The following is a 25,154-nucleotide window of genomic DNA, read 5'->3' on the forward strand; positions in this document are numbered from 1 at the left end:
TACATTCTTCAAGAAAGGGCTCCTTGCCAGCTTGAACTGTGTTGTGTGTTCACTATTGCCTCCTCCTCCTCTTCATCCACTGTCAATCCACTTTTGGTATGTTTTGAAATAACTGAGGTTTTGGGGTGGATTTTTTCCTCCCCTAATGTCTGTTCTCTGTACCAGTTCTCAGCCCTATGTCTGTCACAGAGTTAAAAAAAAAAAAAATTAGAAGTCAGTTTAATGCCTGTACAAAAGTGAAGTGTTTTTTTCTTAGCTGCAAACTACTGTAGCTTCAATCCATCAAAGACCAGCCTCAGCATATGTTCTGTCCTCCGGTGACACACAGTTCACAGAACACCATCCTCCACCTCCTGTCCTCGGCTGAACAACCAGAATGTACACTCTGACAATCAGGCTAAAATTGGAATTAAAACACATTGAAGGACTGATATACAGTAACAATAGGGTGGTGAAATCATTTTGGGGACAATCCCTACCAGGGCTGGGGATGAAACTGACGGCAATGCTTCCAAATGCTCGAGCCAAGGAAGAAGAAACAGGAAAATGCCCACCCAGGAGTAGCACTTCAAGATGAATTTCAGCATAATATGAAGAAACAGACATGCAGTTTGGATGCTACATTTAGACCTTACTGATCAAAGAGCACCTTCTCCATATACTTTCATGCTTCTCCCCAGACATATTTCCCAAAAAAAGAATGGAAATAATATTACATTGTGCATGCCTTCTAAAGCAGCCTCTTTACACAGCCTCATGCAGGCTTTTCGTAGAGAATCAGCCAGGTGAAAGCACAGAACACGGATCCCTACATCTCAGCAGCAGCAGCAGGTAGAGGAGACCCAGACAGAAGGCTGGATCAAAGGCTTTGAGGAGGAGCATGGAAAAGAGCCAGAGTGAGCTTCAGAAGTCAAATGCAATTTTTATTTGGGTTCAGAGATGATAAAAGGCCAGTGATGTTCATTTTCCTACTTCCTGCAGCAAGGGAACGGGGGGCTGCAGGGCTCCGCAGCTCGCTGCAGTGTATTTCTTGGCACAGCCCTAATTGTATCTCCTGGTCCCAGTGGAAGTTCACGCTTTTTAATATCTCTTATTGCTTCTGCAATTGCTGCCACCAGTCAGCAATCACAAACAGGAAGCTGTGAGTCAGCAGAGCCATAACCCGTGGGCTGACAGCGGCCGGAGCAGAGGGACGCTCCTGGAAAACACGGCCAGGGCCCCGCGGGAACGGTGCCTGGACAGGCCCGGGATAAAGGCTCCCAGGCCAGCCCCTCAGCTCACAGCAGAGCCCGGGATAAAGGCTCCCAGGCCAGCCCCCCAGCTCACAGCAGAGCCCGGGATAAAGGCCCTGTTGCCCTGGGCCCGAGCGCCTTCGCAGCGGATTCCCAAAGCTGGTGCCCAGGGCTCAGGGCAGTCATGGCAGGGCGAGAGCAGACAAGTACACTGGGTCCAGTTGCCTCTCCGTGCTCCAAAAAGCAGATTTTTTTACCCCATTAGGGAGAGGCAGGGCAGAGGAGGCAGCAGTGACCCCTGAGCTGGGATAGGCAGCATGACCCCATTTTCACACCAGCGGCACCCAGGCCTCGGCCACACCACGGCTCACGTAGCGCGGGGAAGCAGATGATCTATTCCCAGCCTGGTTTCGTCTGTTTCCTAACTGTATTTAGCAGCGAGTTTACTCCAGACTGAGCCTGCGTGAGTAAGAGTGTATGTAAGGGTTGAGGATTGGCTGCGGCAGGCAGAGGGTTTGCTGAAAGGCTTGTTAAGGAAGCACTACTGACCATGCAATCCAATTACATAATGCTTCAAAAAATAACCGTGCTGGGAGTTGGGTCTGGGCAGTGCATTTTGGCAGCAGAAAGAGGTATCAAATGTTCATCTTCCAAACCAAAAGCTGACAGTGTATTTGTGCCACAATGTGACACTGCACCTCGGCAGTAAACTGCTCTAAAGAGGAAACTTGCTTCCAGGGGAAATGCCTGCTGTTCCCTTTCAAGGCAGTGCTGCACCCTGCAGACCGACGTTATTTGAGTCCTTGTAAAATTACCACTAATCTCTGCACTCAGGATGCCTCGTGTTTTATGGGCACTCGTATGACGGCAGCTCTGTTTTCTGGGGGGAAAGCAGAGTGCTGAGCGGGGACAAGCAGGCACCTGGCCATCAGCAGTGGCTCTCTGGGGGCTTTCCTCAGCTCCCTATCTTGCAGCTCCTCTCTGCCTCTCTGGACAGGACAGACATACAGATGATGCACAGTATTTACTGGACAATGGCTGAAAAAAATACCCTGTCCTGCCCGAAGAAGATCCAGACCCAGTCCCAGTCTAGGCAGAGCCTGCGTGGAGCTGTGCATGCTTTCTGCCGAGATGGATGCTGGCGGAGGGGACTGAAGGCTCGAGCTCCAGGACGGCTCCATCCACACGTTGTGCGGGATGACGGGGATTTAGAAACCCTGTCTCCAAACAGCATCGGTAGCTTTTATCGCAGTTACTAATTTAACTGCTGGGCTGCTCCGAAGGCGTCGCAGAGAAGGCGCATTTCTGGTGAATGAGGCAAGAGCAAACTAAGAATATCCTCAGCCGCTGCGCAGCTGCCTGTACCTGAGCTGCGGGGCTCGGCTGCTGGGGATGCTGCACGCCCGGCTGGGGATGCTGCACGCCGGGCTCCAGCCGCCGTCCGTGCCCGGGCACTGGGGGGTCCCTGGGCCGGGTGGCATCCCCGGCCCCCCGGGGCTGCCCACGCCGGGAGCCCCCGGTGACACGGGCGAGCCCCGGCCCGGGCGCGAAGGGGTTACGGGCGGCTGGTCCGGCCCGGCCCGCCCCGCCGCCTGCCCCGGCGGTTCCCGGCTGTTCCCGGCTGTTTACCTGGCAGCGCCGGCCGGAGGCCGCGCTGACATCACCGCCGCGCCCCCTCCCTCCTCCTCCCTCCTCCGTCTGTCCGTCCGTCCGTCCCTCCGCCCGGCCGAGCCCAGCCCGCCGCGGGGCCGCCGCCGCCGGGGCAGCGCTCGGGGCACTCCCCGCGTGTGCCCGGCGCTGCCCACCCACCTGGCCGCCACGTCGCAGCCGCGTGCTGGCCGGGGGCCACCATGCTGCCGCTGCTCGGCACCCCGTGCCCGGCGCGGTCACGCCGGCCCCTCTCTCGGGCAGGCCCGGGCACACCCTGGGCCGCAGCCAGCGGGCAGGTGCTCGCCCCGCCGGGGGCTGCTCGCTCCGGCCCGCGGCGGAGCTGCTCTGTGGATGCTTTCTTGGTGCATTTGGGCAGGGAGCCAAAGTATGCAGCTTAAAGGAAATGTTTAATAAAGACACAGGAGCCTCAAACTGTTTATTTTTCCTTGCAGAAAGGTGGAGAGCCGCTGTCCCTGGAAACGCTGCCGGGCCAGGCGCGGGCCGGGGCCGAGCCGGGGCTGACACTGCCTCTCACCTCCCTCCCCTGACCGCCCGGCCGCGGGGTCATAAACCGTGGGGGGAAAAGGCAGCCTATTAGGAACTCTATTAAGTCTCCATTAGTTAGGTGTGAACTCATTACTCTAATATACCTGGAGGTGGGATCCCACTTGCAGGACATTAGCGCTGCAATAAGCACGTTTACCACCCGAGCTGGACCGAGTGAGGAGAGCGTGGAGCAAAGGACAGGAGCCTCTCGACGCCGGAGCAGACCGCTGCAGCAGCACCACACTCAGCTAGCCCCTCTGCCACGCCTGCCCTGGCCCGGCTGAACCCCTCCCAGCCAGGCTTCCTCCCTGTCCCCAGGGTCGTTGTTTGTTCGAGCAGTCCCTAAAGCAGCCCTTGACACCTTCCCTCCCTGCAGCGGCAACAGGGCAGCCACTGAAACACACCCTGCTCATCTGCTCACCTGGTGAGTGGCTGCACCATGGGAAGCTGCTCTCCAACCCCGTTGTAGGATCGGCCATTCGGGTTGGAGAAGTTCCCCAGCACTGCCAAGGACACCAGTCACCCGTGTCCCCGGGTGCCACACCACACAGCCTTTAAATCCCCTCCAGGATGACTCCACCACTGACCTGGGCAGCCTGTGCAAGGGCTGCACAGCACTTTCAGAGAAGAAATTTCTCCTGATTGCTAAATCACAGAATATCCTGAGCTAGAAGGAACCTACAAGGAATATCGAGTGGGATTCCAGGCTCTGTCCAGGACAGACCCGAGAATCCCACCACAGGCCTGAGAGCTTTGTCCAGCACTTCCAGAATCCAGTCTCAACCTCCCCTCGCCTGGCCTGGCCTTTTCGAGGTGTTGGCGATTTGTGACAGGAGCTGACTGCAGCTGAGCACCCTGTGAGGAACTCAGGCAAACTAAATAATGAGCATATAGGAAATCAATTAATTAATAATAGAGAGGATGCAGGCTTAAAGGGGTTTGCTGAGTTAGCACAATGAAAAATATGATTGTTAGTAGAAATCTGTAGATGTAGAACTTTTTCTCCACCTTTTCAGTAGCTTGAACGTGCCAACAGGAGATGCCTGAGCCCCCACTGCCCTCTGCCAAAGCCCTCACAGACAGGGACTGTTTGCCCTGCAGAACACCAAGACTGTGCACCATCTCCTCCCATCCTTACTCACACTTCAAGGCTGCACAAAAGCACGGTCCATGCAGAACTCTTCCCAAAAGTAATTTTTAAGCCCATTTGTTCCTAAATAGCGCTAAACTCTACACGATCCCTGAAAAAAAGTTGTCCAAGAGCATACAAGTAGGATTTAAAAAATTATTTCAGGAGGAAGCATGATCCTGCTTCTAAGATCCTTGGCCAAAAAGAGTATAAAATTAATGGTATTAAGTTCCTAAAAATACTCTTGAGGATCTGGGAGTTGGAACAAGGGCTTGGATTCTATTCCTAGCTCTGCCACAGACTCACTGTCTGCAATGAAGGACCAGCTCAGATGGGACACAGGGTATGCTGGAAGTGCCCAGAAATGCACTTCAGAGCTCACTCCCCCCACTTTTTGCCCTATTCCCCATTTTGTACAATGGGTACAAAGGTGACTCTGATGGAGCAGAGCACATGAGATGGGATGTTGGTGTAACTCCTCCTGGTTTGTTTCCAGAGCACCATGAAACCCTGTCCTTTCATGGTGCCACACTGATCAAGCTCACCTGCCCTTTTCTTCCTTCCCTGTTTCTCTGGAATTAACTTAAAATTCAAAACACCAGCAGGTACAAACAATTATAATTAAAAAACAAACTACCTGCTAGAAAAGTGCTTTCTCCCTCCCAGCAAACACAGCTCTTCCTTGCACTGTTCTCCTGGTCAGTGGCAATTTGTCTACTGTAAGGGTGCTCAAGTCCAATGCCCTGCAAAATTCATTATTAAGTCTGTCTCTTTATTGCCCTGAACAGCAGAGACTGGCATCCTTAAAACACAACATTTGTTTTTAGCCCTGGAAAATCCTGAAATACTTTAAATATGTTATATATAGGAAAATTATTTCATCATGTCTTTCTCACCCTGCTTTACTGTTATCCTGTTAACTAAGGCACCCGTTTCTACATGGAATCCCATACAAAAATGCATTAAAATAATGGTGAAATTTCTAAAATTTGAGCAAGTTACTGGTGGCAGGATGCCCAATGACAAAACAACAGCCCATCAGCAAAGCCTGAGCCGAACTCACTGGTGGCTTCTCTAATTACAAAAAAGGAAGATCCCAATGGTACTTTGACAGAATCTCAAATCCCTTTAATTCCCTGTGTGTCTTAGCTACGAAACCACTTTTGGCACAGTAATTTAAACTGCTAGATAGAAGATTCAAAATAGCACATTCCAGTGATAAATGGTAAAGTTTATGCCCCGGAGTTGCTTTTACACCAGCATGAGGCACTGAGATGGGACAGAACCCTGCAGACTGAGTCCTGTATGGATCCCACACCCTGCCAGGTTCTGCCATCAGTGAAAGTATTCCAAGAGGAATGAAAACCCAGGCAGTGAAAACCTCTGCTCACCCCACAAAAGGGAGAAAAAGAGACTGGCATTTCCATGGGTGATTCTGTCTGATGAAATCAAGTATTTAAATGACTTCTATTTACACAGGATTTTGAGAAATAATGCTAATTTGCAGAATTGGCATCTGGGGTATGAGTATATATACCCTGGGAGAGCACTTAGGGAGCCTTTGTGAAGCTAAGTAATAAACGCTTTGTCTTCACCACACTATTTATGGGTTGCTTGGGGGCATCCTGCTCTCCTCCTGCCCCTACCTGGGCATAAAATTATTGCCCAACTAGGTTTTAATCAGAGCAACAGTAAATCTGAATGACCACACATGCACAGCCATTCCTGCTCCCTGATCTCCAGCATTAATTATAAAGTGAGACTGTTTACACAGTACATACCACTTTCCTGACTTCTTTCTTGTTTATGTCTAAACCTTTATGGACATAAAACTTTGGAATTTGCTTTTGGAATAAAACTGCAATTTAAGTGGCAATAACCGTGTTGGAAAACAACTCAGCTATTGCTCCCCCGGTGCCGCGGTCACGGCAGGTTTGCACTGGAGCCTCTCCCACTGGAGCGTGTTGGTTCAGGTCATCTCCTTGCTGGCCCAGCTGGACGGCTCCTCAGGAACTGCAGCTTGAGGCTGCTCACAGCCAACACTCCAGCTGCCCCTGCCGAGTCTCTTCCTTCACTTTTCCCCACATCTGGCTCCCTGTGCATGTCCCTGCAGACCCCACTCTGGGGTTTGTGATGCCCCCCGTGCCAGGCTGGGGCTCACGTCCTCACCCCTCCCCTCCCAGGGTACTGACCTGGCAGCCTCTTTGCTCCTCCAGACAGACCCCTGTCCCATGCCCTAAGACACTCCCCTAGTCAGATGCCCCTGGAAGGGAAATTTTTCTTGTACAGTAAGTCCTTACAAACAAAAGAGACGTCCATCAGATGCCATTCACCAGTGAGGGTACCAATAGTAAAGTTACTCATGCTCCACAAGCACTAAATTATTCCTCGTCACACTGGCCTGGCTGCTCATTTTGTCAGGCTGTCACACAATAAATTAATATGTTGGCTGTTCGGGGCTGAGAACTCTTCTATTTGTTCAGTAAAACAGATACTGCACACCCCGGGCACCATATAAAAATAATAAATTACCATAGCACACAGGCAAGGTATTACTTGTCTCTCTCCTTGCCTTTCCTTTATCCCCTCCATCCTCTGCCTTTCCTCTGATCAATTAATCTTCCATTTACTTTCTATTTCTGTCTGCAGGTTTCACTCTAATACATGCTGCACCGATATTCCAACCATACCACTTGCTCCACAAGTACAACTACAGAGGCTCCGTGGATGAGGAGAAGAGGAAATCAACAAAAGTTCAAGGGGAGGAGAAGAAATAATGTCTACACTGCATACTGCAAGAATATTAGGAAAAAGGAATCAAGCCTCTACCTGGTGCTGTCTCTTACGCTGACTTGGATGCCTCCTGACTCCTGCCAGACTCCCTTTGCTCTTCACATCCAACACAGAAATGTGGAGACTTGGTAGCCAGAGGAATTGAACAGCCTTCTCTGTGTAGGCAGGTTGGGAAGTGTTTGACCCAATCTCCCTTGTAGGTTAAAATGTCCTTTAATTCTGGTGGGCTGTGTTGAGATGGGAATGAATAAACTCTCTCTTCATTTTCACGTCCAGCTCGTGGAAGCTGCACAGGCTGGATGTTAAGTCTGTCCAAATTCCTTTCCTCTTTGGCAAGGTTATCCTACCTACAAAAATAAGAATTAAAATTAAGGTTTTGTTTGGCTTCTTACAAGTTCAGATCCTGCTCCACGTTTTCCAGGACACAGTTCCAACCCAAGTTTCAGCACACAGGCTCCCCATGAGCACCCGCAAAGTCACGGGAAGTCATCAAGTTATTGCAATACTGAGTGCATTATGTTTCCAAAGCATCACATAATCTTAACCAATAAAAAATCCAACAGAATTTACTGTTGGTTTTTTTATTAGTTTTTGTTTGTTCTTAAAAAAAATAAATAAGCAAAGAAGCAAAATTTAAATATTTATTGAAAAGCTAAATATTGTAGCCTTGTGCAGTCATTGGCAGGAGATGCTGTGCAAACACAGCCCCGGCAGGGATGTGCTGCCTCCCACCTCCCGGCGCTGGCCCGCGGCCCGCACCGCGGCCCCGGCGCTCCCGGGCCAGCGCCGCCGGTTCCGGCCCATCGCGGCTCCGGGTCGGGGGCACCCAGCCCCGGGCCAGCCCCGGCTCGGACCCAGCCCGGCCCCTCTGCCCGCGGCAGGTCGGGCTGTGAGCAGCACCCAGCTCCCCGGGCGGGCAGCGCGAGCTGCCGCTCCTCATCCCCGCCGTGCACCCGCGAGAGGACTGCCTGGCCCGGCCCGGCCCGGCCCGGCGGGGCTCCAGGTGAGCCGGGCTGGCCCAGGGCAATGTCTGCTGCTTCTGGCATCTGATTCCACCCCTCCTATCCCACGTGGCCGTGCATTAGTGATGGGCACTGCTGGCAGATGGCAAAGTTCGAGCCGGGCTAATTAAACATACCGAGCTAATAACCTTCCATTTTGGGACTGGTATAATTCATAATTTAATGTATTGCTGCTGAGACATTAACCTTTCAATGACTGGCACAGTGCCCACAGCAGCCTGAGTGCTGACCATCTTTCAGGAAAATGAGTATTATTGTTAAAACAGGTATAAATCATTCATGGCTTCAGCTTTTGTGTCAAGCTGCACATGAAAATAAGTAGTAGGCTGGGTAATTTATTTACCTTTTGGTGGTTATTCTTATGATTTCATGATCATATTCTCTGATTCATAAACACTGGCCAATTGCCATTCTGTTCTCGTTTTACCATTTCAATATTGCAGTGGTTATTCTGATTTCCATCTTTTAACAAGTTCAAGACTGGTGCAGAGTTGCTTGATCCAGGCACAAACATAATCTCATTTCAAGGAGGAAAAACTTGTTTTAAGCTAATTCCACAGTATTCAATGGAATTATTAAAGCCACCAACTTGTTACAATTTAGCATTTTGCTAAAGGAAGTGTTTCTTTGGAAACTGGTGCATAAACACGCAGATTAAAAAACTTTTCAAAATTCTCCTTCAGAGGCAGCTGGGAGGAAGCTCACACATTACTAAAGAGTTTAGTAAAGATCATGTCCTATCTCTTCCAATCAAATGGTGAATGAAAATGGCCAATGCTCAGTCAAAAGGGCAAACTGTCTCTGTCTTTGAAGGCACATTAAAGATGAGTCTAAAAAAAATTCTAAGTGGATGCTGAAGAACTAATCCATTTGCAAAATTGCTATTTTTGAAGAAAGAAGTTAACTAAGAAATCACCAAGAAGCTGTGTGTGAATGTCTGTCACATTTCATGCCTAGGATAATGCCAAGACCAGGACATTTTGGAGGCATAAGACAACAAGAAGCAATATCAGCATTACTGATTTTAGGCTCCTCCTCAGGACTTTGTATGGTCACTCTCAGGGCTATATGAACACTGCCAGAAGATAAAGCATTTGAACCTGTTCATGGGGACAACACTCAGACCCCTTGGAACAGGAATTATTTGAGAGGTTGAGGTTCCTCTGGGTACCTTCTCCTACTGGAAACATACAATGTTAGCCCCAAGAACATCTATTTTTTCTATTGATAACGATGCAGGAGACAACCCCTCTCTCCTACCAGTGATCACGTGCCTCTGTTAATCCATATCTGTGTCACCTGTGGCGCAGGGCCGAGCTGGTACACCCTCCCTTTGGGTTCTGAGATGTGTCATTGAGCCAGATGCACCTGGACCAAAGCCTGGCAGCTCCTTTTTCCACGGACACTACAGTGTCCCTGCATTTCACTCCCTCTGCTGGCTCCAGTTGTACACCAAATGAAGGCTTTGAGACCTGACATTTCTTTAAGGCTGGGACATCTAAAATTCACCTGGATCTTCAGGTTCCAGGGCCTGCCCAGCCATGCTGTCCTTACAGGCAGCTGGCAGGGATGCAGCCCTTCCTCCTCCCAGGCACAGCATCCTGGGCTTGGGACAGCACCATGGCACTGCCAGCACTCCCCGTGGTAGGGCTGAGTGGGGAGTGTGCGTCTCCATTGCACACTGGCTGTGACAGAGGGCAGGGCCCAGCTCCCCTGGGTGCTCCCACCCCTGACAGGGCAGGCCCAGCTCCCCTGGCCGTGCCTGCTGGGTGCTCCCACCCCTGACAGAGGGCAGGCCCCAGCTCCCCTGGGTGCTCCCACCCCTGACAGGGCAGGCCCAGCTCCCCTGGCCGTGCCTGCTGGTGCAGGAGCCGTGTGTGTCTGCAGGTACCTGCAGTCCCTGCCCGTGCTGCCGAGCCCCCTCCTGCTGCTGCTGCCTGCTGGCTGGGCAGAGGGAAGCCAGGGAACCAGAGCCTGGTCCTCCAACACCCGGCACCTCAGGAAGGGAAATCAGCCAAGTGACCCTTCTGAGAACACCTCCTAAGGCTGCAGGACCAGGGCTGTCCCAGCTGTGGCTGTGTGCTGGTGCTGGCACAGCTCCTTGGGAAGCCGAGGGTCCCTGGCTCTGGCGGGCTGGTGGAGCAAGGGCCCTCTTGGCCAACGCTCCCCGACAGCCGTGCTGCACAGACGGGCTCTTATGCAATTTTTTGCTTTCCAGTAGCCACGTGACTTTCTATGGCAAGAATTACTCAATGTGCAGTTCCTGTCTGAAGTGGCCTATCCAAAGTATTCAAAACAAGTTCTGAGCAAACCCGCATCTCAAGGGTTGGTGTTGCCTTTAGGCAGATATTGTTATTTCACAAGTGGGAAAACTGAGGTAATTCTTTTTCTTTAAAGGGGGCAGATGCTGCACATGTACAGGCACTGAATACCCTTGGTGCTTGTCTAAAGCTGAGAAGAAGCACTGAAAATACCTAGATGTGATAGAGAGGCTGCAAATTTGGGCATGATTCCCCCTAAACCATTATGCTTTTTTCCACACCCACATTTACTTGCTGTGGAAATGGACCTTGTACCTCATTGTTCAAATACTTTTCTGCAGTTATTCTGTATTTCAGGTTTTTGGTATTTCAGGTTTTTGGTATTTCCCCCTTGTTCACATGCCAGGTGGCAAACCCCAAACTGGAGCAGAAGTCACTTCCTACACTGTGGTTATAAGAGAGTTAAAGTTCAGATTTCTAATTGCTCTCTCGAGGCCTTATTACTTGTTGATTAGGGTCTTTTGGGAACTGCATCAAACCTATAATAATAAACACTCATTTCACTGGAAGTTTGTAGCTGCCGTGGCAGCCCTGCAGCCCTTCTGTAATGGCACACGTACAAACCAGCCAGGAAAGGCCTCTCTAATTCTTGAGAGGTCTCCAGGCTGGACAGGTCTGAGCCATGGGCATTCACCTCCAGACTGCAGCTGGGGCTGCAGTGCCCCTCTGCCCTCTCCCAGCCCCCAGAGCAGCGCTGTGGGCGATCAGGGCGGGAGCCTGGCGGGGAGCACATCTGTGCAGGGACAGCTGCTGGGGCTCCTTCAAAACACTGACCAGTTCCCTAAATGCCGGTACATTTGGGGACAGCAGCAAGTAAGGAGAAGTAGGACAGCCGGGACACTGCTGGTGGCCAGTCAGTGTTCATAGTCCATCATCTCCTGTTCTGTTGTGGCATCTGACCAGAACAGATACCCTGAAGGTGCCATCCTGAAACCCCAGTGCTCTATGCTTCAGCAAAAGCCTCTGCTGCATGAGGGTGCTGCTGGAGGATGACATGTTTGCTGTATGAGCTGGCACAATAAACCTCCCTCCTCCCACAGGTACCCCTGCCCAAGCAGCCCCATGGAATCTGTGGGCTGGTGCCCAGTGCCAGCCCAGGCCAGGGATGCTGCATCCTGCTGGAGCACACGGGGCACATGGGGACAGCCCCCAGATCCCCAGCTGGGACAGAAGAGGGTCCCCCATGAGGAGAGTGGTGGGACAGCTGCAGATGCTCTGTGTCTCATCAACGCACATCTTCCTAATTGCAAAACCTCTGAGTTCTCCTAACTCGAGCAGTCCAAGGTGTCATTCCCAGACTAGGTGCTTTGGAAGTGCTTGTATGGCAGAGATTTTACAGGCTGTAAAATGTCTGAAGGGACGGGATGGGATGGGACCGGATGGGACGGGACGGGACGGGACGGGACGGGACGAGACGGGGTGGGATGGGATGGGATGGGATGGGATGGGATGGGATGGTGTGGGATGGGATGGGATGGGGAGCACAGTGGTCATGGATTGTCCCAGGCAGGAGGGAAGTTGCTACAAGTCTGCTCCTGGCGAGTCTCCAGAGAAGGGCAAGGGTCTCCTTGAAACCCCCCAGAATGAACGAGCCTGAAGCAAGGGCAGGTGTTGATGTGCAGCCGCTGCCTCAGACGGGCAGTACCTGTTGGAGGCGGATCGATGCCCGGGCAGCCAGGCGTGAGCTGCTGCGCGGTGCCGCTATTGATCAGCGAGCGCTGCCGATACAGCCCGAGCGGGCTGACAGGCCGGGGAGAGGGGAGCAGGAAACAGCCTGCGCTGCTGGCAGACGCACCGAGGAAAGCCGATAAAAAGTCAATTCCACTTAACTGAATGGCTGCTAACTAAATATTTTTGGGGCCAGAGCCTTCCCAGATAGCAGCTGGAATGTCTCTGCTCCAGAACTGAGACATCAAGTGAGCGTGGCATCGACGGCTGAGATAAGAGACGCTTGATGGCCGGCGGAGCAGGAGAACCTGATGAGCCAGCCCTGCCTGCCTGCCCTGCACAGCCACCACCGGAGGAGGACAGAGATATCCAGAACTGCTTTTCCCAGGCCCAAAACTAAGATTGTGGACAATGTTTCAGGCCAACTTTTAGTGGACTGGATCAGTGCTCAAGGCACCGAATGTAAAGTAATTCTCCAGCAGTTTGATTAATAGTGTCATAGTCATAGCTTCAGTTCAGGTTCAACCTTTTTAACGTTTTATTATTTTACAGCGTAATAAATCAGGGCAGCAGGAAAAGACAGATGCAGGAATGTCCCTGTCTCCCGTCTGCTGGTGCAGACAATGGGTCACGGGATAACGGCTTGCAGGGCTGAGGCAGCTGACAGAAGATCTCCTAGAGAGGAGTCTGTAACAGAGCCAGCGGCGCTCTGAGGAAGGAAGAGGCAGCTGGAAGCCAGTCAGCATGTCCTGTGGAGCTGGAGCATTGACCAAGGAAGGAGCAGGGCTCCCAGGGGGCTAACTGGGATGAGATGTCTCCTTGCTGACTGCAGGAGGAAAGGCAGCTGTGCCACAGCACCAGCTGTCCCTGGGCACAGTGGGATGCAGCCCTTCAAAGGAGCCCCTCCTGCCCTTCCAGCACCAGCGGTGACCAAATCAAGCCCACCCCACTGGTCCTTACTGGGCTTGCTGGTGCAGGATGGACACAGCTCAAGGGCTGTCATGGGAGGCTGCAGCTGAGGGAAAGGAAAGCTGAGCCGTGTAGGGCCAGTGCACACTGCAGAGAGGAGAAAGCAGAAGCTTTGCAGCTCAGCTGGTGGACAACAATATAGATGATACAGGTGAAAGGAAGAAGGGAGATGTTTGTATGAGATCAAAAGAATAAGAGAAGTACATGTAGAGCTTCATCTCTGACGGAGCTGATGGAGAGACTGTGGGAACATGAACCTAAACCACGCAGAGGAAGGGCCAGAGGTGGTGAATGAACTTGACTTGTTAGGAAGGAGGGATGGAGGAAGAACAAGGGATCTGAAGGGATAAAAAAGACAAATCAAATACGAAGAAAACTCCTAAGGTGTATTTTTTGTGGACTGAAATGTGTGTGTAGCAGCAAAAAGAAGTGGCTGTGGCAATCAAAGGAAGCAATGACAGAGCCTTGGAAAAGAGGTTTTGTCATTAGAATGGCGAGTGGAGAATGATCCAATCATTCAGAAATTGTGAAGAGTAAGGAAAAAACTGGGTCACAGTAAGAAAAACTTCATGGAAAAGTAAAAAAAAATCTAATAAATGTACTCTGCTTCTCATATCACCACGTTTGTTTTGTTCAATGCAAACCTCAGGACAGCACATAGAGATGCAAATAAATTCATGTGTAACATGGTGAGAACAAGTGAGACTAATGCTTGAAATTTCTGCCCTGTATTTATAGGCTGCTACTGATATTGCAGAGCAAAGCAAGTTGTATATTGAACAAACATTGCACTGTTTTCCATCTTCCTTTAACAGGAGTTAATTTTATTTTAAAATTTTAATTAGCTTCATGCAGGGGCCTGGCAGTGCAAAGGCAGAGGTACCACAACTTACAGGTTATTTGTCATCACAACTTCAGGACTGTGAAAAGAGGTATAAGTCACAGCCCAGGGTCTGGATGACTAAAACACTGCCAGCAGCTGGACTGGGCACACAGTTACTGGTGTTGGCACGGGCTGATGTTCAGCTGGTTATAGAACACGGTCCTCAGTGCTGTCAGGGCCTGCCTGACACTGATACCCAGGTTTGTTGTCAGGTAGGTGTTGCAGGCTGGACCACGCTCAGCAGCTGGACTGGGCACACGTGTTGGCATGGGCTGATGTTCAGCTGTTTATAGAACACGGTCCTCAGTGCTGTCAGGGCCTGCCTGACACTGATACCCAGGTTTGTTGTCAGGTAGGTGTCGCAGGCTGGACCACGCAGGGCATTGACACGGACAGACACACTGACATCCACAAATCCCACAGCAGTTATCTCCGTGCTTTGAACGAGAATGCTTGGAAACCTTGTATTTACTTCTAGACTAATTTAAATAAAGACTACATTTAAATAACTGTGAGATTAAAGCCACTTTCTGACAGTGAACCTTTAACTACACAGCAAAGGCATTGGCACAGCTAGAAAACTCCTTCAGCCCGTGTGTACCATTGCTGGACAGTCAGTGGGTTAAGGCAAGAAATCAGTTCAATATTCCAGGATCTTTTCTGCTAAATTCTGTGCAATTCCAAACTAAGCTTGAAGACTGAAAGACTTGAAGACTGAAATCCAGCCTGTTTCACTCTGCTTTCCTATGAGGCTACCTCCCTGCAGTCTGTTATACTGGAATGTTTTAAAGCTGACATGGTACAGGAAAAACTAATGAAATCTATTAGACTTCCAGTACAAAAGAGAAGAGATTTCGAAGAAATACTGCACAAAAAAGGGACAGATTAAAAAAATTGAAGCAGCAGAGAACAGCAACTATGTGCCACAAAAAGATAAACACAAAAAGCTCTGCTCTCTTATAAGACACCCACAGTCTCCATCTGTCATCCCAACCCTTCCTCTCCCAACTGTTCTTAAATTAAATGAATGCTTCTAATGGGCAATTTTCTCATGAAAGCATATGAGAATTCATCCAAAGACAAATTAAAACAATGCTGTGGAATCAAGCAATTCACCTCTCTCACAGGCTGCCTGGCTTCAATGGTTGCATTTACAGTAGAAAAAAAAACAACAATAAAACATCCAAATAAAGAAGAACTGGCAAAAGAACAAACCTGGCACTGACCATAGCCCATGCAAACACAGGTGTCTCTCTGCAATCGTTCTCACAGTCCTACAGCTGAGACTAAAGGTTATTTTGCTCTGTATAAGAGACTCCTGTACACATCAGATTTACTGGTTCTGTCCTTTGTGGGCCCTGCAGTCTAAACACCTCCCAAGGGACCAGCAGTGTTTAAACTATATATTATGTTTTTCTTCATGTAAATAAGGCTAGCTTGGGCTACTGTGTCTGAAGTGGCTTTAAAATGTATTTTCCCACTCATCACATGCTGTTTGAGTTGCTTTTAGCATCCTACACAGCATCCCATGCATGCTGGACATGAATAACATGTTCAGATTTTCCATTCTCACTTTGGTTTCTGGTCACCTGAATTTTGAGGTTACTGCTTAGTCACAGACTTCTTCTGTATTTGGGTTGAATGCATTTAATTTCTGTCACTTGAAGCCTCGATGGACATATTAGCAAAATTGCAATGAAATGTTTCTATTGAACTCAGGTCTGAAGGAGAACACTTGAAAAGGAAGCAGATGTTAAATTCAGGCCCCATCAGCTGCCAGTGCTTCCTTCATAACAGGTCTTGGCTGCCTCTGTATTTCGCTGTTTGCTCTTTGCATTCACCCCAGGCAGTCTGATACCAAATAGTTTTGGTATTTTCGTTTTCTTAGCTAAGAGTCCCACTAAATTTAGATCTAGCAGCAGAAAGGAACTAAAAGGAGACGAGCCACCCCTGGGGCCCCAAAGAAGTTGCTGGTGCCAGAACAGGCTGAGGCTGGCAGCACCTGGGACAGGGCACGTGTGTTTGGGCCCAGCTCCTGCACGGCTGGGCTGTCCATGGCTGATGGTGCAGGCAGCTCCTGGGCAGGGCTGTGCTCAGGAGAGCCCGTGCTGCCCGACAGGGCGCTGGAATGCTGCCTGGGCAAACGGGCTCCGTCATCAGCCCCTCTGGTCCAGCCTCTGCTGCTGCTGCAGAGGCTTCGTTCCTCGCTCTGGGTCCTGGCCCCACATCACAGGGCACACACTGCCAGTCCCCTTGGATTTCCTTCTCTCTTTGCTTTAATCTTTTGTGCTCCCTCCCTGCTCTCTCACCATCTTTGCATGATTCCTGCCCTCACCCTCTTCATTACCAAAGTCACTGGGACTGCTGGAGCTCGCAGCAGAAGGTAGCTGACCCTCCCCAGACCCCCCGCTCTCTGTGACTCCTGCATGTGCTCTTTCACAGTTTCTCTTACTGAAGTCCCTCACTGTTGTACTTAACCACCGTGAGTGACAGAAATCCAATGCTGACCACTTCATTATGTACCGACCTTGTCCCCTGGCCTCCTGCCCCTCCATCTCTCTTGGGCAGTTTGCCCTGTGTCGCGAGTCCTTGTTAAAGGTCAGGACCCCAAACCATCAGCACTGGTCGTGTTGTTTTACTGTATCACCAGAGAAATCAGGGCTGTCGGATCTCATTAGAGCCCTATTTACGGGTGGAGCGCCGCTCCTGGCGCGGGATGAGCCGCTACCTTTGAAACACAATCTTCCCCAGATCAAACCAGCAGCACACAGGGATTATATTCCACAGTCAATCTCTCATAATCGCTCCCACCCTTATTGGCATGGCTACTGCAGGCCCTGCATGAGAAAGGAAATCCTCTTAAACAAATACTCTCTGCAGGAGTAAGGCTCTGGTTCCCGATGAAGGGGCACAGGCTGTGGCCACAGCAGGGCAGCTGGCCGGAGCAGCCAGGGGAGCTGGCCCCGAGTCCTTGGCTCCTCAGGGCAGCAGAGCAGAGCAGAGCAGCCAGGGCTGATGGAGAAGCGTGAGCTGATCCCCTCCACGTGCCCCAGACCAGCCGGGAGCTGTCACCACTGCTGGAGCGGGCAAGTGACGGCACTCCCCGTGTGTGACACCGCAAACCGGGCAGCACTGGAAGGTTAATTATTCACAGCCTCAGAAAAACTCCTTTAAACTGTAACTCTTATCAGCTTCTTCTCTGACATGAGTATGAAAACAGAGAGACCCTTTCCCTCTCGGATTACACCACAGTTTCCAGTCACAGCCATGACAGTGCACTGAGGGGTCTCCAGAGGATGTTGTCAGGTGGGTTGGGTGGTAAATAACATCGTGCTCCACATGTGAACTGAGCTTTTAAAAGAAAGTTTCAGTGTGGCTGTTTCAGCGTGGCTGTGTGCCCAATTGATAATTTCCCCAGTGCACAATGCAGAAAATGATGCAAACCCATTACATGAATTCTGAAGACAAAGAGAAAATCTCAGCTGCCTAAATGAGAATAAATCAAAAAGTAAACACAGAGGCTAACAAGAACCATAGGAATAACCTTGAGAACCAAATCCCATCTAGGACAAATCCCTGTACAACATGGCAGGAAAGGAGGCAGCATGTTAAGCTCACAAAACACAGATATTTCACTTAAATGAGAGTTTTGTAACAATTGCCTTTAGGGCCACATGAGCTCCAAGCTGTGCACTACAGGGTGACACCTCATGATTTTTCTAGAAGCATTTACAGTATTTGAGCATTCCTTGCCTGAAAAATTCCACCTTATCAGACGACGATGTTCCTCCTCCTCAGGATAAGTCGAGCTGATGTGCAGGGAAGTGCTGCTAAAGCCAGCATCCCATGGATGGAAAGGGAGCAACTGTGTGAGGGAAGAGGGGGTAAAGGAACCATAAGGCCAGCCAAGCCTGGAGGCAAGGTTTGGATGAGTTTTTATACCACCTTCTTGGGGGTTTTGTTATTAAATTTAATGCCTAGAAAGAGGATGAAGTTAGATGTTGTACAGCGAGAGGATTATCTTTGTATGGCAGACTGGGAAAGGCACAGCTCACATGCAGTTCCACAGCAGAATTTTGAAAAATCCTTCTTCAAAAAAACTATAAAAAGAGGAAAAACTATGAAATCCTCAACTAGATGGAAAAAAGAGAAGATCTTAGCAAGCCTAACAGACAGCCCTAAAACCAAAGCATGTAGACTTGATATAACTTATTGGAGTGGCAGGAGAAGGCAGTATCTGCACAGAAACAACAAAGTTATACAAGAGGAGGATTTACCAGGAGCTCAAAAACCTGAGATTATGGTCCAGATTAAAGGGCACTCGACACCTGCTTTGCCCAGTTCTGAGCCAGGCAGGTGCAGCTGCATTTTTAAGAGAGTGTGTTAAACAGGACTCTGACACACACAAGAGGTGAGATAGGGAAGAGCCTTAACCAAAATCAGCGACATTTTACTCCAGATTCTCAGGCGACTGGGAATGAGAGGATAAGGTTACCACACGTGCTGAAAAGCCAGATCTGCTTTCTTCTAGGTCACTAATTGTGATATTTTTGCATGCATTTGGGTCAGCAGGGTCATATAATATGACCTTTCCATTTTGTAAAGTTTCTTCTAAATCATTCTCCAAGAGCTCCTTTAATGTTCTTACGCAGAGCAGTGGGGCTGGCTCAGCTGGGCTCCTTTTCCATTCCAAGCACAGTTACAGACATTTCTTGCAAGAGCCAGTGATGTTCAGTAGGGGAAGAAGAGCTAAATTAGTCTAACGTGTATTTTAATTTAATACAATTTTTGCTAATACTGAAAATAGACATATATGTGACATTGTTTAACATTTGAGTATTTGCTTAATTAGCAGTTCCCTATGAGAACAAGTCACTCTTGGTGAGGTGAATGGTTCCCTGGGGGGCTCCAGAAGGGGTCTCTGCCCTACGTGGGTGGTTCCCAAAGCTCCTTCCCTGTGTGGCCACACTCAATTTGCTGCTTGGCTTCAGCACTGGAACTATCTGTCAAGTCCAAAGCAGAAACAGAGTTTGAAAGGCAAACATGATCTGTGATCAATATCCTAACAAATCCAATGGAAGCCCCAGCTCCCAAAGGGTTAATCCAGAGAAGAAAAGGCATCCGCATGTTTAGTGAGCTAATGTGTTTATTGACTGGGAGGCCTTTAAGTCTTCAACAGGGAAAAGCTCCGATAAGTGACTGGAAGTTCGAGTCAGACAACCCGGTTTGGGTGGAACTTGGGTGCAACAGGGTTACCTTTTCCAGCTGATTGCCTTTTTTGACTCCTGGGGGGTCATCCCTGGCGTGTCCTTCAACAGGGTCTGCACCGGCCCGGAGTGAAGCCCACTGTGGGACAGGGATGTTCCCACAACAGGGAGTCTCCAGCTGGCTGGTGTGGACACAGCACAGGCACCTTGTCCCAGAGAGCAGTGACAGGCCAGCGTCCCTCCAGCATCTGCTGTTCAGCGTGTTTGAGCCTGGACCCGGAGTGTGCTGAAATCCTACACCAAAATCCTGCACCCAGCTCCTGAATGGAGCTGCACTCCTGATTTCCACTGGGCATTCCAAAATGTGCTGAGACCCCGCTCAGGGCTTCCCTTCCCACCCTGCAGCTGACTGCTCGCCTCCACAGCACGCAGAGCTGGCCATCGGGGAGCTGCCAGGTGGGCAGCCCTGCCCAGCCCCGTGCTGGGAGCTGCACTGGCGCTCCCGGACCCCTCGTGTCCCCCCAGGGTCAGTGCCAGGGCCAGGGGCCAGTGTCTGCCTGCTAACAGAGTGGGAGCCAATACTGTCCTCAAATTGCTGGAAAGGAGAGACTCTGCTCCCCTCCCGCTGCCAGCCGTACCCCAGGGCTGGGGGTATTTGCTTTATTGGAACACTGACAGCCCAGGACGTGATGGAAGTGGCTGAGGGCAGCTGCAGAGCTGGGCTTTCCCCAGGGATGAATGCCCCAGCAGAAACCCCTGGTGACCCCACAGTGGCCTGGTTCAGGTACCGTGGCGGAGACCACAAAGGTGTAATGACAGGATATTCCTTATGGATTTCTGTTGAATTGGAGAAGGATGGTAACCAAACCATATACTTCCCATTTCCGCATTAGTTAAGAGATTATAAGAAGATAAATTAAATTAAAGGTCCATCTAGTCAGTGTCCTGTCATCAACAGGGACCAGCAACAGTCCTGCAGGCACGAGTATGGAATTATTGAGCAGACAGTGCTGCTATCACCAACCACTTCAAATTAAAGAACTTTCTGAGCTACAAGGATGTCCCACTTTTCAGCAGTCCTCAGTGGATTTTTCTCCCAGGAAGCTGTTCACTTGTTCCTGCACACCGAGATCATCAACAGATGCCAGTGTCCCAAGTTTCTACTCAGGAAACAAATGAATGCCCTGGAATACTGTTCCCTCTAGGTCTGGCAATCTGGTTGGGAATATCTGAAGAGGTGGTGAGGAGCAGCAGCACCACGGCCTCAGAGGGGAGAAGGGGCCACGTGAATTCTGACAGCGCTCCCAATGAAAGGCCTGAATTAGAAATTAGAAATGGGGCTGGGTGCTGCCCAGCTCACGGCACAGATCCCCAGGAATATTCTCCTCTCGCAGTCCCAGCCTGGGGGAGGCCCAGCCTGAGCAGTGAGATCCGCAGCAGAGACCGAGCCTGGCCACCGGGCCGAGCTTTGGGCCGTGGTTCCAGAACATCGAGAGATGGCTCTCGGGCTTCTCCTGCTCTCGGGCTTCTGCTCTCGGGCTTCTCCTGCTCTCGGGCTTCCTCATCTGCATTTGCATACTCGAGGATCGCCCGTGTCTGGCTGTCAGAGATGGTGACAGTTGGGGGGGTTTTTTAGCTTTATCAAGGGGGATTATTTTTAACCCAAATTATTTTGCATTGTAAATGTTTAAATCCACATCAAATCCAGATTAATGCATAAAATAGTCCAAGAGGGTATTTACTGGGGGAAAAAATAACAATAAACCAAACTATTATGGCTAGTTTCCATCTGAAGTGTTTTAAAAAGGGGAAAGTCTGAAATTTTGGCTAAAATATCACTTCAAGGAGAAGATTGAAATAAACCTCTCTGCAAAACGGCCCAAGTTTACATACAAACTGGAACCCTTGGTACTTTTTCACAACATGACTGGAATTAATAATGCAGATAAATCCTAAATAAATCAGGATTAGTGTTAACTACGTCTTGAGGTTTAATGCGCTGTAGGAAAATGAAAGGGGGCCGGCGGGGGAGGAAGGAGCTTTGCCTCGGAGGCTGCGGAGCCCGGAGGAGCCGGGCAATCAGAGCGGGCGGTCGGGCTGCGCCCCTGCCCGGGAGGGGCGTCCGGAGCGCCGGGCAGCCCGGCTGCTTGGGTCTGCTTGCAGCAGGTCAGCCGGATTGCAGCATTTCAGCGTCTTATCAGCAAAAAGATTAAATTGCCCTTCGTGGCTAAAGAGCTCAGCTCCACTCTGAAGGAAAATAGAAATAAAACTGCCAACACAATCGCCCGAGAAAAAACGTGTGGCAGCGCGTTGGGGCTGGGCAGCAGCTTCCCCGAGGCCGGGGTGTCCCCAGCCCTGTCCCCAGTGTGTCCCCAGTGTGTCCCCAGCCCTGTCCCCAGTCCCCAGCCGTGTCCCCGCTGCTCCCGGGGCTTGCCCGGCCAGCACGGAGCCGGGGCTCATGAACCCCTCGCTCTCCGATATAAAAGAAGAGGATTAAAATATTTGCATTTGTTTTCAAAACCCCAGAGGAGTACAAAAGTGCTTCTTGCGCTCACTTTGTTAGCTGGAGTTCACTGTGTCTGTTCTGGCTCTGTCCTTGCACGCCCGTGTAAGGACAGCAGCTCAGGGCTGCCCTGCCTCTCCCAGGTGTGGCACTGGGCTGGAAACTCTCAGAAATGTGCAGCATTCTAAGAAATCTCATCTCCCATCTGTTTCCTGTTCCTCTTTCAGCACTTCCCCAGTGCTCACACCAGCTCTGGGCTCAGACGAGCTGAGTGCCACAGCTCATCGCCAACACCTGTGCCAACGGCAATAAATCCAGCACAGCTACAGCGCCACGGCACACGTGCTACTTCTGCCATCTCGGGCCCCTCGCCCGTGTGTGTATGTCACAAACCTGAACACAATCCCACCTCCTTGCCTAAAGCGGCCAGTGTGCTAGACTTTAATGATAACCTGTTGTTTTTATGTGGAATATTTACCTATGATTAAACATTGACCGCTAAGCAAACAGAGGAGGTTTTCAATAATTTTTCAATATTTAAGAGCTGGAAATGACCCTGTTTTATATCACCCAAAGCAAAGTGTCAGCAGTCAGTAGTGCTGCAGCTGATATCAGTGGCTGGGGCTCTGAAACAACACCTCCTGTGAGTCTGTGTCTCTGGTCTCTACAAGAACAGCCCTGTAGGTCTGTGTCCTGGGTGAGGGATCTGAAATGATCCTGGTGACACCCCCTGGCATGTCCCCTGGCTCCCCAGTGCCATTATAAACTTCAAACATAGAAAATAAACCCCAAGTCTGCCTTTTCATTAAAGGAACTTCAGCATAGGTCTGAGGGGATAAAGATGAGATGCACAAGTGCAAGAAGTCCTGATTTACCTCAGATTGCTCCGGCTCTCACAAAGATGACACTGACATCACACAGGAAATCAGAGCACGGTGCCACCCATGGGTTCTGCTCTCCCAGGAACAGCCACGAGCCACCCACAAACTCCAGGGGACCTTCAGGTGGGTTCAGACAGACCAGACCCAAAGGATGCTGTCCAGCAGCTGCAGCACCTGCGTGGCCCCAAGGCTGGACAAGCCCTGGGCCGGGCTCAGAGGGGCTCAGGCTGCTCATCAGTGGGGGCACGTGGTACCAACTGTGTAATGCTGAGCGCAGTTCCTGAACAGTGAGTCCAGTTCCACACTGCACCCACCCATCCATGCAGCCAAAATCCCTTCCTTGGGCTGACATCAACACCCACAGGCACGGGGCTGTGTTAGAGCAACAAACCAGCTCCCTCCTTGTCCAGTTCCAACAAAATCCCTGTCAGAGCAGTGGCACTGGGGCAGGGCCTGGCCCTGCTGCTCTGAGCCAGGCACGTGGGCCCCATCCAGCCCCCGCCTGTGCCCTCGGAGCTGCCGTGTCCAGCCTGGGCCACCAGCCTCGGGTCCAGCTGCCACCAGCAAATCCTCCCCAGAGGCTCAGGAACGTGTCCCCAGCCTGCCTCTGCCAGCTGCAGAGAAGTGTTTCTGGAGGTTTGACCAGGATTCTCAGTGAAAATGTTCAGAAACCGTTGGGTATTCATACAGCACAGGAGCTGGTTTTATACTGTCATGTTTAAATGTTTGGGTTTTGCTTTCAGCCATTTCCAGTAGAAGAAAAGGGAAAAAATCCCCAAAGGGAGAGGGTGGAAGGTCACTGAGAAATGGATGTGACTTGTGCTGTGTCCACTGCCATAATGGGACTGTGCAGCACTGGCCCCTCATCCTACTGAGCAAACCCTGAGTGGATTAAATGCACAAAGAGACAAGACTGGTTACGTTCCTTAAAAAACCCACACAGTGCTATTCCCATGTGTTTGAAAGGAGTAAATCTCCCAACCCTAAAGACACCTGTGTGGAACACAACAAATAACCTGAAAACTCCCTGTGAAAACCAGCCAAGATCTAAGGACGATTCATTTGGTGCCCCAAAAGCTGCAAATTTCTCTTCACAAGGAAGTTTATACATCTCTTCTAAAAGAGGATATGAAAGCAGCTATAAAAAACAGGAATCAAAGTACAACAAATTAAACAAGGAAACATCTGTGACGATCAGTATGAGCCAAAGCTGATGGGTGTGAACAACTTATAAGAAGAGCCAGCTGTGTCAAGCACTACCCACAGAACCCTCACAAACAATAAACCTGAGTTCTGAAGTTCACCTTTGATACAATAAATTCAAATAATTGATTATTGTGTGCAATAATTAACCGTTACTAAACAGAGAAGGGAAAAATGTCAATAACTGTGGAGTAAAACATTTCTGGTGCAAATTTGTAATCAAAGCAGTTGATGGAAATATATAATCAAGGTCACATAACAGTAAAGGTGTAGGTTAAGTAGCATCTGTTAAATATAAAGATTTTAAAATCACCAACTCTGAACACTTGTATCTAATAATTTTAAAAGACTCGTTTGGAAACTCTTCAAAAGCTTCTGGCTAATCCTTAATATGTCTTTGAGAAATGGGAAAGTCTCTGCAAAGCTTGGGAGGAACTTTGGTTGCAGGTCTTTTAGAAGTCTTTTAGTACTCAGGACTAACCTGAGCTTGCACTAGAAGGTAACACTGGCCGTGTGCCAGCAGAGATGAAGGACAGAGACACGCTTCACAGTGATGGTGCTGCACTGGAAGTAACGACTGGTGTTCATTTTCTTGGCAGCTTTCATTGTGGACTCTCAGATCACCAAATCTCACTTATGGCAATGTTGCAAACGTGTGACAAGCCCCAGTTTCCCAAAGGAAAGCTATGAGAAAAGCTTCCAGCCCTCCATTCAGAACTGGAAAACCACACAATGGAATGCACTTTGTCTATGATATGTGGAGCAAGTGGAGGTCTGATCTGACAGAAAATGTCCAGGAAGGCCAGGCAAAGTGGAGTGACTCACTCGGATGTGACCACCACTGAGAGCTGGAGCCCTGCCAGGGGCTCAGCCACTTGGTGATGCCCTCTTGGTGCATGGCCAGAGCCTCTCCACCTCTCCCAAATGCAGGGCTGCAAAGCTCCCTGCAGGTGCCCAGCGTCCACCTGGCTCCTGAGGCACAGCACCTTCAGCCACCTGAAGTGGCAACACCAGCTCCCTGAAAATCAGGTCCCTGTGCAGCATTTAATGCTGGACACACAAAATTCTGAATAGCTTTGGTCTGCTGACCAAAAGGTCCATTTCTAAACAGAGGTACAAGATGTTATATCAGAGGGCAGAATTCAGG

The 25,154-nt window shown here is 50.1% G+C and overlaps 1 protein-coding gene across 3 annotated transcripts in view; it reads right to left on the minus strand.

Annotated features, from left to right (window-relative positions):
* ZFHX3 (zinc finger homeobox 3) overlaps positions 1-25,154 on the minus strand; it is a 382,420-nt gene that overhangs the window by 130,774 nt on the left and 226,492 nt on the right. For 2 of the 3 annotated variants that reach the window (XM_039696465.1, XM_039696467.1), the window contains one exon: positions 7,387-7,697. The gene's annotated coding sequence lies outside the window, so the exon portion shown is untranslated. Of the gene's footprint in view, positions 1-3,041; positions 3,322-7,386; positions 7,698-25,154 lie in introns of those variants that run through there. The other variant, XM_039696469.1, reaches the window with a different exon arrangement.

This window comes from Passer montanus, unplaced genomic scaffold, assembly GCF_014805655.1.
Source record: "Passer montanus isolate IOZ18808 unplaced genomic scaffold, ASM1480565v1 scaffold98, whole genome shotgun sequence".
In the NCBI taxonomy this organism is placed as follows: domain Eukaryota; kingdom Metazoa; phylum Chordata; class Aves; order Passeriformes; family Passeridae; genus Passer; species Passer montanus.